The following is a 10,143-nucleotide window of genomic DNA, read 5'->3' as shown; positions in this document are numbered from 1 at the left end:
CAATAACTCTGAGGCTGAAAAAAACTCTTGAAAAAGTGAATCAAGAGAAAAAAGTTATCACATATTGTTAAGCAAAAAAGAAGATTACAAAGGGCTAAACTTGTGTGATTCCATTTTTATTAAGAAAAAGTGTGATTGTCTCTGTATGTAATGTGTGTGCAGTATATTTACATAATGCATAAAACTGTCGGCCCTGAATGATGAAATCATGGGTGAATTTTATTTCCTTCTGCTTTGTTTTGCTTTGCTTACCTGGAATTTCTAATTTTTTCTATTGGTCATTATATTACTTGAACAGTAAGAAAAATACAAATTTTGGTTTCTACCAAAGAAAGACTCAGTCTGTCAGTAGGGAAGTTTAGTGAGTGGAGAATAATGCAAAAAACTAGTTATAATGTGGTAATCCGGTCTTGGACATATTCACTGGATACTGTGGAAGCAGAGAGGAGGAACAGTTGGCTACGCTAGCTGAAACCACCTAGTATTAACATCCTACAGTATTGTGACTATGCTATCTTACAATCAGATCTCTTTTAGTTCACAAATAAAACTTATGACCATAGAGAAGATGCCTAAAGTAGAATTATGGTACTGTGAGCTGCAATAAACAAAGGAAATTAAAGAATAAGATATATACACAACATCCAGTCAGGCAGGAAAGTAGATGGTGGCATGAGGTGAGCCAGCCTCCATCCTGGAAGTCTCAAATGGTTCTGGAACTCTTGGCTGGCCTCTGGGGTGGAGGACTCCGAGGTGAAAAGTTCCGGAGTGGGGAAAAAAGGAATCCAGGCACAGTAAACAATTTATATGTTGGACTTGGATAGAATTCTTACACATAAAGTGTGCCTATATCAATAATTGCAACTATATAAAATAGTATTGTTCTATTGTGCTAGCAAACAGTGGTTAAAGGATAAACATTTTCTAGAGTTAAATATTTCAGATACCAGGAATCAGTGTCCCAATAAGAACACAACTGCTTCATAATGTGTAATGCTTTGAACAGCTTTTAGATTAGAAAAATTTGAGATGAAGACTCGACTCCAAAAGAAGCCAACATCAACTGAAGAAAACAGTGGAAGATGCAGCAGAGCAAAAGCTGGAACTGAATAGGGTTAACTGAGAACTAGGTGGGCACGTTGGCTGATGGCATTTGAAGGCAATGAGAAACCACAGAGATAGGATACTGTTTTATTTGGCTTTTCAAAAACATCTTGTTTTGATCCAACAGGAGACAGAAACTGCGTGGTGCTTTAGTATAAGTAAAAACCGATCAGGACCAAAATCAGCTGCCCGCTTCATCGCCTTTTACCATGGAGAGGGGAAAGACATAAAAGAGGAAGAGAAAACAGGAGTAAAGCCCACTGTTGGTGCTTTGCAAATCCTTCCAGCGTCAATCCTCACAGTTACTCATCCCTAGGCGTGCAATACTAGCAGAATCTGGCTGATGCTTCCTCACCTTTCAGGTCTCTTCCCCATCTCCACCTCCTTCCCATAGGAATCTCCCTGCTATAAATCCTCAACGCCATAATTAAAATTATGTGTTTTGGGGCTTAATTATTTAGAATCTGTTGCCGTTTCCTCTTTCATATGGAGAAGGGCATGGCGACCCACTCCAGTATTCTTGCCTGGAGCACTCCATGGGCAGAAGAGCCTTGTGGGCTACAGTCCACAGGGTCGCAAAGAGTCCGGACACGACTGAGTGACTAACACACTTCGTCTTTCATATGCCAACCACCCGCTCATCTTCAAATAAGCTTCAGAAGGGCGGGCCCTGACAGTTTTCCTCACCAAGGGGTGAGTGTTCTCACCTCGCAGCATTGCAGGCGCCTTGCAGTGTTGATTGCCGCACAGCACGCAATCTCCAAGCATTTACTGAAAAGAAGTGTTTCCGTGTTTAGCGGTTAATAATACCAGGCCCACAGGAAGCGGTCAAGAAGTAAACAGCACTGACTCACGTCCACACCTATTTTCTCAGTTCTTTCTCACAAAGCCCGCTACGTATGGAAGCCGGTATTGAGGGGTCTAGAAAACTTCCCTGGCGGCTCAGACAGTAAAGCGTTTGTCTACGATGCGGGAGACCCGAGTTCGATCCCTGGGTTGGGAAGATCCCTTGGGGAAGGCAATGGCAACCCACTCCAGTACTCTTGCCTGGAAAATCCCATGGACAGAGGAGCCTGATAGGCTACAGTCCATGGGGTCGCAAAGAGTCGGACACGACTGAGCGACTTCACGTTCACGTTCAGAAAACTCGGGAAGGCTCACCAGGCCGCCCGAAGTCAGGCGACACGAGACGGAGCGCGCCCGGCCCGGGAGCCGGCCCTCCTGGGCGCGGGGCCTCGTTACCCACGCGGCGGCCCACAGGCGCGCCCTCCGCCCGCCGGCCCGCCGCAGACAAGCTCGTCTCCGCGGCTGGAGGAGGCTCGAGGCGGAGGCCGCGGGGGCCTAACAGGCGGAACCCGACTCCTCAGAGGGAGCCGCCCCGCCTGGGCGTCGCCACCTGACGAGAGGACTCGGGGCCAGCGCCCCCCAAGCGAAAGACCGCCGGCATCTTCCAGGACCGGAAGCGGGCGGCGGAGCTCAGGACCCGCGAGACTAGCCCCAGGACCCCGGCCCAGCGCCGGCTGCCCGCGGCCGCTCTAGGACGCCGGAGGCACCGCCGCTCTGTGGTTGGGGCCGGGCCGACCCCCGCCGGGACCGCCCACTTTCGGGCGTGTGTCGACCCGGCTCGTGCGCGAGACACAGGCCCGGGGCTAATGCTCCTGAGAGCGCGCGGGGCCAGGAATTGTAGGAAGGTTGGAAGAGCGGGATGCTCTGGCCGGTGCTCTGCTTCCACGGGCGGGCTGGCTTTCTCTGGAAGATCTCTGATTTCTAAAAATCTCAGAGAACAACCGTGGTCAATTTTAGCCCACAATTCCACCTCTCTTTGCTGCGTGGGGGGAAAAAAATCCTAGTGTTTCTTAGTTTGTCTTTATTATTTTCAAACGACTTCTTGTGCATTTCTTTGTTTCTAATTCTGCTAAAGCAGCTCCATGTGGAGGATGCGGATGAAAGGAGCCCCTCAGAGCGATAGCCTAAGCATTGGGCAGAGAATGGGATCAGGACTCCCCCCGCCCCGCCCCGCCCCGTACCCCATATAGAACTAACAACGTTCTTTGTTATAAGTACCAAGGAAAGGGGGGAAAATGATTTTAATAGAACCTCAAACATTAAAGATGAGAAGTTCACAGAGCCGAAAGTACTGAAAGCGTGCCTTAGATCCCGTTTGAAACTTGGCTTATTCTGTATGAGATAAAAGGAAAAGGGAGAAATGAAGTGCTTGGTATATGTATCTATAAATGTAGGCTTATCAATCAAAAATAAGTCTTTTATGCCGGTTTGTTGAAGAAACATGCACTAATTTCTAGATATTCTGCAATTAGAAGACTTTCTACCTTATGAAGGCAGTTTAGAGGACTTTAGCAAGATGGTGAGGAGTGACTCCTTTCATACCCTAATTCTTCATTCAAAAGGCTTTTGTCAGTAACCCAGGTCTTTAAAAATAAGCCTAATTCCACTCATTTTCACATGAGTACTCTAATAAATAGGAGAAGGCAATGGTGACCCACTCCGGTACTCTTGCCTGGAGAATTCCATGGACGGAGGAGCCTGATAGGCTACAGTCCCTGGGGTCGCTAAGAGTCGGACACGACTGGACGACTTCACTTTCACTTTTCACTTTCATGCATTAGAGAAGGAAATGGCAACCCACTCCAGTGTTCTTGCCTGGAGCATCCCAGGGACGGGGGAGCCTGGTGGGCTGCCGTCTATGGGGTCGCACAGAGTCAGACACGACTGAAGCGACTTAGCAGCAGCAGCACTCTAATAAATACCAATCCCCAAGTCAAATGTTTCTTCGTGTTTAGATAGATACAGGTAGATACATTCTTGCCTGGATCAGCAAAAAGGTATAGATGATTTAACTAAACAGAAAAAAATAACAATAAATTTGATTCCTTTGACTAGTTAAGAACTCTAAGGAATTCAGTTTCATTTGGAAAATCTTAGAGCTATTTCAGAATACTTATTAATGAGCTTATTGTAGTATCCATTTTAAGAAACTGTCTTGGCAATCTTTTATTTTTAGTGGCTCCCTCTGATAACCTCATTTTATTGCTGTGTGCATAATGATGTTCTTTAGTATATCCCAGAGAGTTTTTGAAGTTGGAATATACAATGACTCAAGTTTCACTCTAGCAGCTTGAAAGAGTGATAATGAGGTGATCTCTTTTTTTACATTTGTACTCCCCTTCCAGGTGTATAATTTCATTTAAAAGTTGATATTGTCCTTCCAGATTTTTTATTCAATAATGAAACGCAAAGCAATGATTGTTCCCCTGAGAACAACTTTAAGTTTTCTGAGAGTTATGATAAGGACTTTGCCATGAACTCTGAAGGTACCATTTGGGAATTTAACACAATATGCTTCAAAGCCAGAGAAAAAGGAAGGTTCTGCATTAAAATGTGTGGATGAAAATCTATAATCTGGAACTAAATCAGTTGAGACCTAGTGGGTGGCAAATAAAATTGCAAGAAGAAAGTGAAGATTCTGATTGCCTGCAGATTTAATGGGTAGGGGTCAACTCCTGCTTAAATTGTAGGAAGAATGACTCAGACTACAAAGACAGAAGGAAAAGGGGTGTTTGAAGATAAGAAACTCAAGTAAGTAAAATACTAAAAATAACAGTACCAGTAGCTAACACTTGTAAAGCAGTTACCAGGCACCATGATAAGCATTTTCTGTGCGTAATGCCATTTGATCCTCATGATAAGCATTTTATGTGCTTAATGCCATTTGATCCTCATGATAAGCATTTTCTGTGCATAATGCCATTTGATCCTCATGATAAGCATTTTCTGTGCGTAATGCCATTTAATCCTCACAACAATGCTGTGAAGTTGCCACTACTGCTGTCCTCATTTTGACAAGCGAGAGCATTAAGCTTTAGGTAAATAATTTACCTAAGGCACAAAGCTGGGAAATCATGGAGCAGGTTCTCAAGCCTAGGTTTATTGTGCTTTTAGAGCAATAAAGAGATCTTTAAAAAAATTTTATTTTGTGTTGGGTTATAGCTGATTAACAAACAATGTTGTGATGGTTTCAAGTGAACAGTGAAGGGACTCAGCTCTACATATACATGTATCCATTCTCCCCCCACACTCTCCTCCCATCCAGGCTGCCACATAATGTGGAGCAGAGTTCCACGTGCATACAGAAAGTCATTGTTGGTTATCCATTTTAAATAAGGCAGTATGTACATGTCCATCTCAAACTCTCTGACTATTCCTTTCCCCCAAACTAGCCCCACCCCCCACCAGCAACCATAAGCTTGTTCTTGAAGTCTGTGAATCTCTTTCTGTTTGTTAATTTCTTTTTAGACTCCACATGTAAGGGGTGTCATAAGATATTTCTCCTTCTCTGACTTACTTCACTCAATATGACACTGTCTAGGTCTATCCATATTGCTGAAAATGGCATTATTTCATTCTTTTTCATGGCTGAGTAATATTCTGTTGTATATGTGTACCACTTCTTCTTTATCCATGACCCTATTGATGGACATTTAGATTGCTTCCATGTCATGGCTATTGTAAACAGTGCTACTATGAACATTGCAATGTATGTATCTTTACAGATCATGTTTTCTCCAGATATATGCCCAGGAATATGGCTTCCCTGATGGCTCAGATGTCCAGAATCTACCTGCAATGCAGGACACCCAGGTTCAATCTGTGGGTTGAGAGGATTCCCTGGAAAAGGGAATGGCTACCTACTCCACTATTCTTGCCTGCAGAATCCCGTAGACAGAGAAGCCTGCCAGGCTAGGGGTCTCAAAGAGTCAGACATGACTGAGGGACTAATTTACTTTTCATGCCCAGAAGTGAGATTGCAGGGTCATATGGTAGCCCTACTTTTAGATTTTTAAGGAACTTCCATACTGTTCTCCATAGTGGCTGTACCGATTTACATTCCTACCAACAGTGTAGGAGGGTTTGCTTCTCTCAACACCTTCTCCAGCATTTATTGCTTGTGATGATAGCCATTCTGGCTGGTGTAAGGTGATAATTTATTGTAGCTTTGATTTGCATTTCCCTAATAATTAGTGATGTTAAACATCTCTTCATGTTCCTACTTGCCATCCATATGTCTTTTTGGAGAATTGTCTATTTAGGTCTTCTGCCCATTTTTTTAGTGTGGGTCATTTGTTTTGATGCTGTTAAATGTCATGAGCCATTTGTAAGTTTTGGAGACTAATCCCTTATTGGGCTTCCCTAGTAGCTCAGCTGGTAAAGAGTCTGCCTGCAATGCAGGAGACCCCAGTTCGATTCCTGGGTTGGGAAGATCCCCTGGAGAAGGAATAGGCTACCCATTCCAGTATTCTTGGGCTTCCCTGGTGGTTCAGTTGGTAAAGAATCCACCTGCAATGCAGGAGACCCAGGTTTGATCCCTTAGTTGGGAAGATCCCTTAGGGAAGGGACTGGCAACCCACTCCATTATTCTTGCCCGGAGAATCCCATGGACAGAGGACACTGGTGCTCTACAGCCCATGGGGTCACAAAGAGTCAGATATGACTGAGCAACTAACACACACACACATGTTTTCCTCAAGGAGTTTTATAGTGTTCAGTCTCACATTTAGCTCTTTAATCCACTTTGAGCTTATTTTTGTGTATGGAGTGAAAGAATGATCTAATTTCATTTTTTTTACTTGTATCTGCCCAGTTTTTCCAACATCACTTATTAAAGAGACTGTCTTTTTAACACTGTGTAATCTTGCCTCCTTTGTCATAGATTAATTTACCATGGGTGCATGGGCTTATTTCTTGGTTTTCTATCCTGTTCCATTGGTCAGTATTTCTATTTTTGCGCCAGTACCATACTCTTTTGATCACTGTAGCTTTGTAGTATAGTCTGAAGTCAGGAAACCTGATTTCTCCAGCTCCATTTTTTCTTTATCAAGATTGCTTTGGCTATTCAGGGTCTTTTGTGTCTCCATACAAATTTTGAGAACTTTTTGTTTTAGTTCTGTGAAAAATGCCATTGGTAATTTGATAGAGATTGCATTGAATTTGTAGACTACCTTATAGTTAGTAGTATAGTTATTCTGACAATACTGATTCTTCCAGTCTATGAACATGGTATATTTTTCTACCTGTTTATGCCTTCTTCGATTTCTTTCATCAGCATCTTATAGTTTTCAGAGTACGGGTCTTTTGTCTCCTTAAGTAGGTTTATTCCTAGATATTTTATTTAAAGAGATTTTCATATTAGCTGTGCTATTAAAAAAATAGCATGCTATTTAAAAATCTGATTCCCCTACCATTTTGTCACTTTGCTTGGATGTTGATCATCCTTCTTTCCTCTCAAAATCACTCCCCTGCTTCTGAATAAATAGACTTGACTGGCAAAGCAGCGTAGAGAACAGTTAAATGGCTCTTGCATTAGGTCTTCTGGATTCAAATCACAGTATCTATACTAACAAGTTGTGAGACTACAAATCATATATTTAACTCTCTTTTCTTCTTCTTGTTTTAGCCTCTGCAAATTGGGATAATATTAGTGCCTATCCCATAGGGTTTTTTATAAGACTTAAAATGATACAGTGAGTATAAAAGCACTTGGTACATATCTAAGTGTATAACAAATACTCTGTGTGTTATTTTTATTGGAACCCAATACTGCATATAAAAACATTCTCTAACCTTATGATTATACAGTGGAAGTGACAAATAGATTCAAGGCATTAGATCTCATAGACAGAGTGCCTGAAGAACTATGGACGGAGGTTCATAACATTATATAGGAGGCAGTGATCAAACCATACCCAAGAAAAAGAAATGCAAAATGGTTGTCTGAGGGGGTCTTACAAATGGCTGAGAAAATAAGAGAAGTGAAAAGCAAAGGAGAAAAGGAAAAATACACCCATCTGAATGCAGAGTTCCAAGGAATAGCAAGGAGAGATAAGAAAGCCTTTTTAAGTGAACAATGCAAAGATGTAGATTAAACTAACAGAATGAGAAAGACTAGAGATCTCTTCAAGAAAATTAGAGATACCAAGGGAACGTTTCATCCAAAGATGGGCTCAATAAAGGACAGAAACTGTATGGACCTAACAGAAGCAGAAGAGATTAAGAAGAGGTGGCAAGAATACACAGAAGAACTATACAAAAAAAGGTCTTCAGTACCTGGATAGCCATGATGGTTTGATCACTCACCTAGAGCCAGACATCCTGGAATTTGAAGTCAAGTGGGCCTTAGGAAGCATCACTAGGAACAGAGCTAGTGGGGGTGATAGAATTGCAGCTCAGCTATTTGAAATCCTAAAAGATGATGCTGTGAAAGCGCTGCACTCAATATGCCAGCAAACTTGGAAAACTCAGCAGTGGCCACAGGACTGGAAAAGCTCAGTTTTCATTCCAATCTCAGGACTTCCCTGGTGACTCAGCTAGTAAAGAATCCACCTGCAATGCGGGAGACCTGGGTTCAGTTCCTGGGTTGGGAAGATCCCCTGGAGAAGGGAAAGGCTACCCACTCCAGTATTCTGGCCTAGAGAATTCCAGACTGTATAGTCCATGGGGTCACAAAGAGTCAGACACGACTGAGTGACTTAAAAAAAAAAAATCATTCCAATCTCAAAGAAGGACAATACCAATGTGGTTCATAGTCCTGTACAATTGCACTCATTTCACATGCTAGCAAGGTAATGCTCAAAATCCTTCAAATTAGGCTTCAGCAGTATGAGAACAGCAGTATGAGAACAGCAGTATGAGAACTTCCAGATGTTCAAGCTGGATTTAGAAAAGGCAGAGAAACCAGAGATCAAATTGCCAACATTCGTTGGATCACTGAAAAAGCAAGAGATTTCCAGAAAAACATCTACATCTGCTTGATTGACTTCACTAAAGCCTTTGTGTGGATCACAACAAACTGGAAAATTCTGAAAGAGAGGGGAATACCAGACCACCTTACCTGCCTCTTGAGAAACCTGTATGCAGGTCAAGAAGCAACAGTTAGAACTGGACATGGAGCAACAGACTGGTTCCAAATCGGGAAAGGAGTACATCAAGGCTGTATATTGCCCCCCTGCTTATTTAACTTATATGCAGAGTACATCATGCAAAATGCTGGGCTGGATGAAGCACAAGCTGGAATCAAGATTGCCGGGGAAAATATAAATAACTCAGATATGCAGATGACACCACCCTTTGGCAGAAAGAGGCAAAAAGCCTCTTGATGAAAGTAAATGAGGAGAGTGAAAAAGTTGGCTTAAAGCTCAACATTCAGAAAACTAAGATCATGGCATCTGGTCCCATCACTTCATGGGAAATAGATGGGGAAAGAAGGGAAACAGTGTCAGACTTTATTTTTTTTGGCTCCAAAATCACTGCAGATGGTGACTGCAGCCATGAAATTAAAAGACACTTGGTCTTTGGAAGGAAAGCTATGACAAACTCAGACAGTGTATTAAAAAGCAGAGACATTACTTTGCTGACAAAGGTCCATCTAGTGAAAGCTATGCTTTTTCCAGTAGTCGTGTATGGATGTGAGAGCTGGACAGTAAAAAAGGCTGAGCAGTGAAGAACTGATGCATTTGAACTGTGGTGTTGGAGAAGACTCTTGAGAGTCCCTTGGACTGCAAGGAAATCAAAGCTGTCAATCCTAAAGGAGTCAACCCTGAATATTCATTGGAAGGACTGATGCTGAAGCTGATGCTCCAATACTTTGCACACATGATGCGAAGAGCTGATTCATTGGAAAAGACCCTGATGCTGGAAAGATTGAAGGCAGGAGGAGAAGGGGACAACAGAGAACAAGATGATTGTATGGCATCACCGACTCAATGGACATGAGTTTGAGCCAACTCTGGGAAATAGTAGACAGGGAACCCTGGCATGCTGCAGTCCATGGGGTTGCAAAGTGTTGGATTGAGTGATTGAACAACAACATTTGATACTCAGAGGCCCAGTTGAAGAAGAAGACAGTAAAACCTTTACCTTTAGGCCCCTTTGGGCTTGTGAGTAGTTCACTCAGGCCTGGGGAAGAGGAGATGAAATATAAATTTATCAGTGAGTAAATGCAATCTATAACTGCTACAAGAAAAA

General features: G+C 42.7%; 1 long non-coding RNA gene across 2 annotated transcripts; it reads right to left on the bottom strand.

The window, feature by feature from the left end:
- Window positions 1-1,177: 1,177 nt before the first annotated feature.
- LOC113894951 lies at window positions 1,178-2,663 on the bottom strand. Of its 2 annotated transcripts, XR_003511711.1 has the most exons (3): window positions 2,266-2,663; window positions 1,812-1,875; window positions 1,178-1,305 (listed from the first exon to the last, which is right to left on the bottom strand). It is a non-coding gene; the product is annotated as an uncharacterized LOC113894951 (long non-coding RNA). The 2 variants fall into 2 exon arrangements; XR_003511710.1 differs by having other exon boundaries at window positions 1,812-2,662.
- Between the last annotated feature and the right edge of the window lie 7,480 nt (window positions 2,664-10,143).

This window comes from Bos indicus x Bos taurus, chromosome 7 (assembly GCF_003369695.1).
Source record: "Bos indicus x Bos taurus breed Angus x Brahman F1 hybrid chromosome 7, Bos_hybrid_MaternalHap_v2.0, whole genome shotgun sequence".
NCBI classification, from domain to species: Eukaryota; Metazoa; Chordata; class Mammalia; order Artiodactyla; family Bovidae; genus Bos; species Bos indicus x Bos taurus.
Note: the sequence above shows the minus strand (reverse complement) of the source record. Positions and strands in the feature narration are given on the sequence as shown.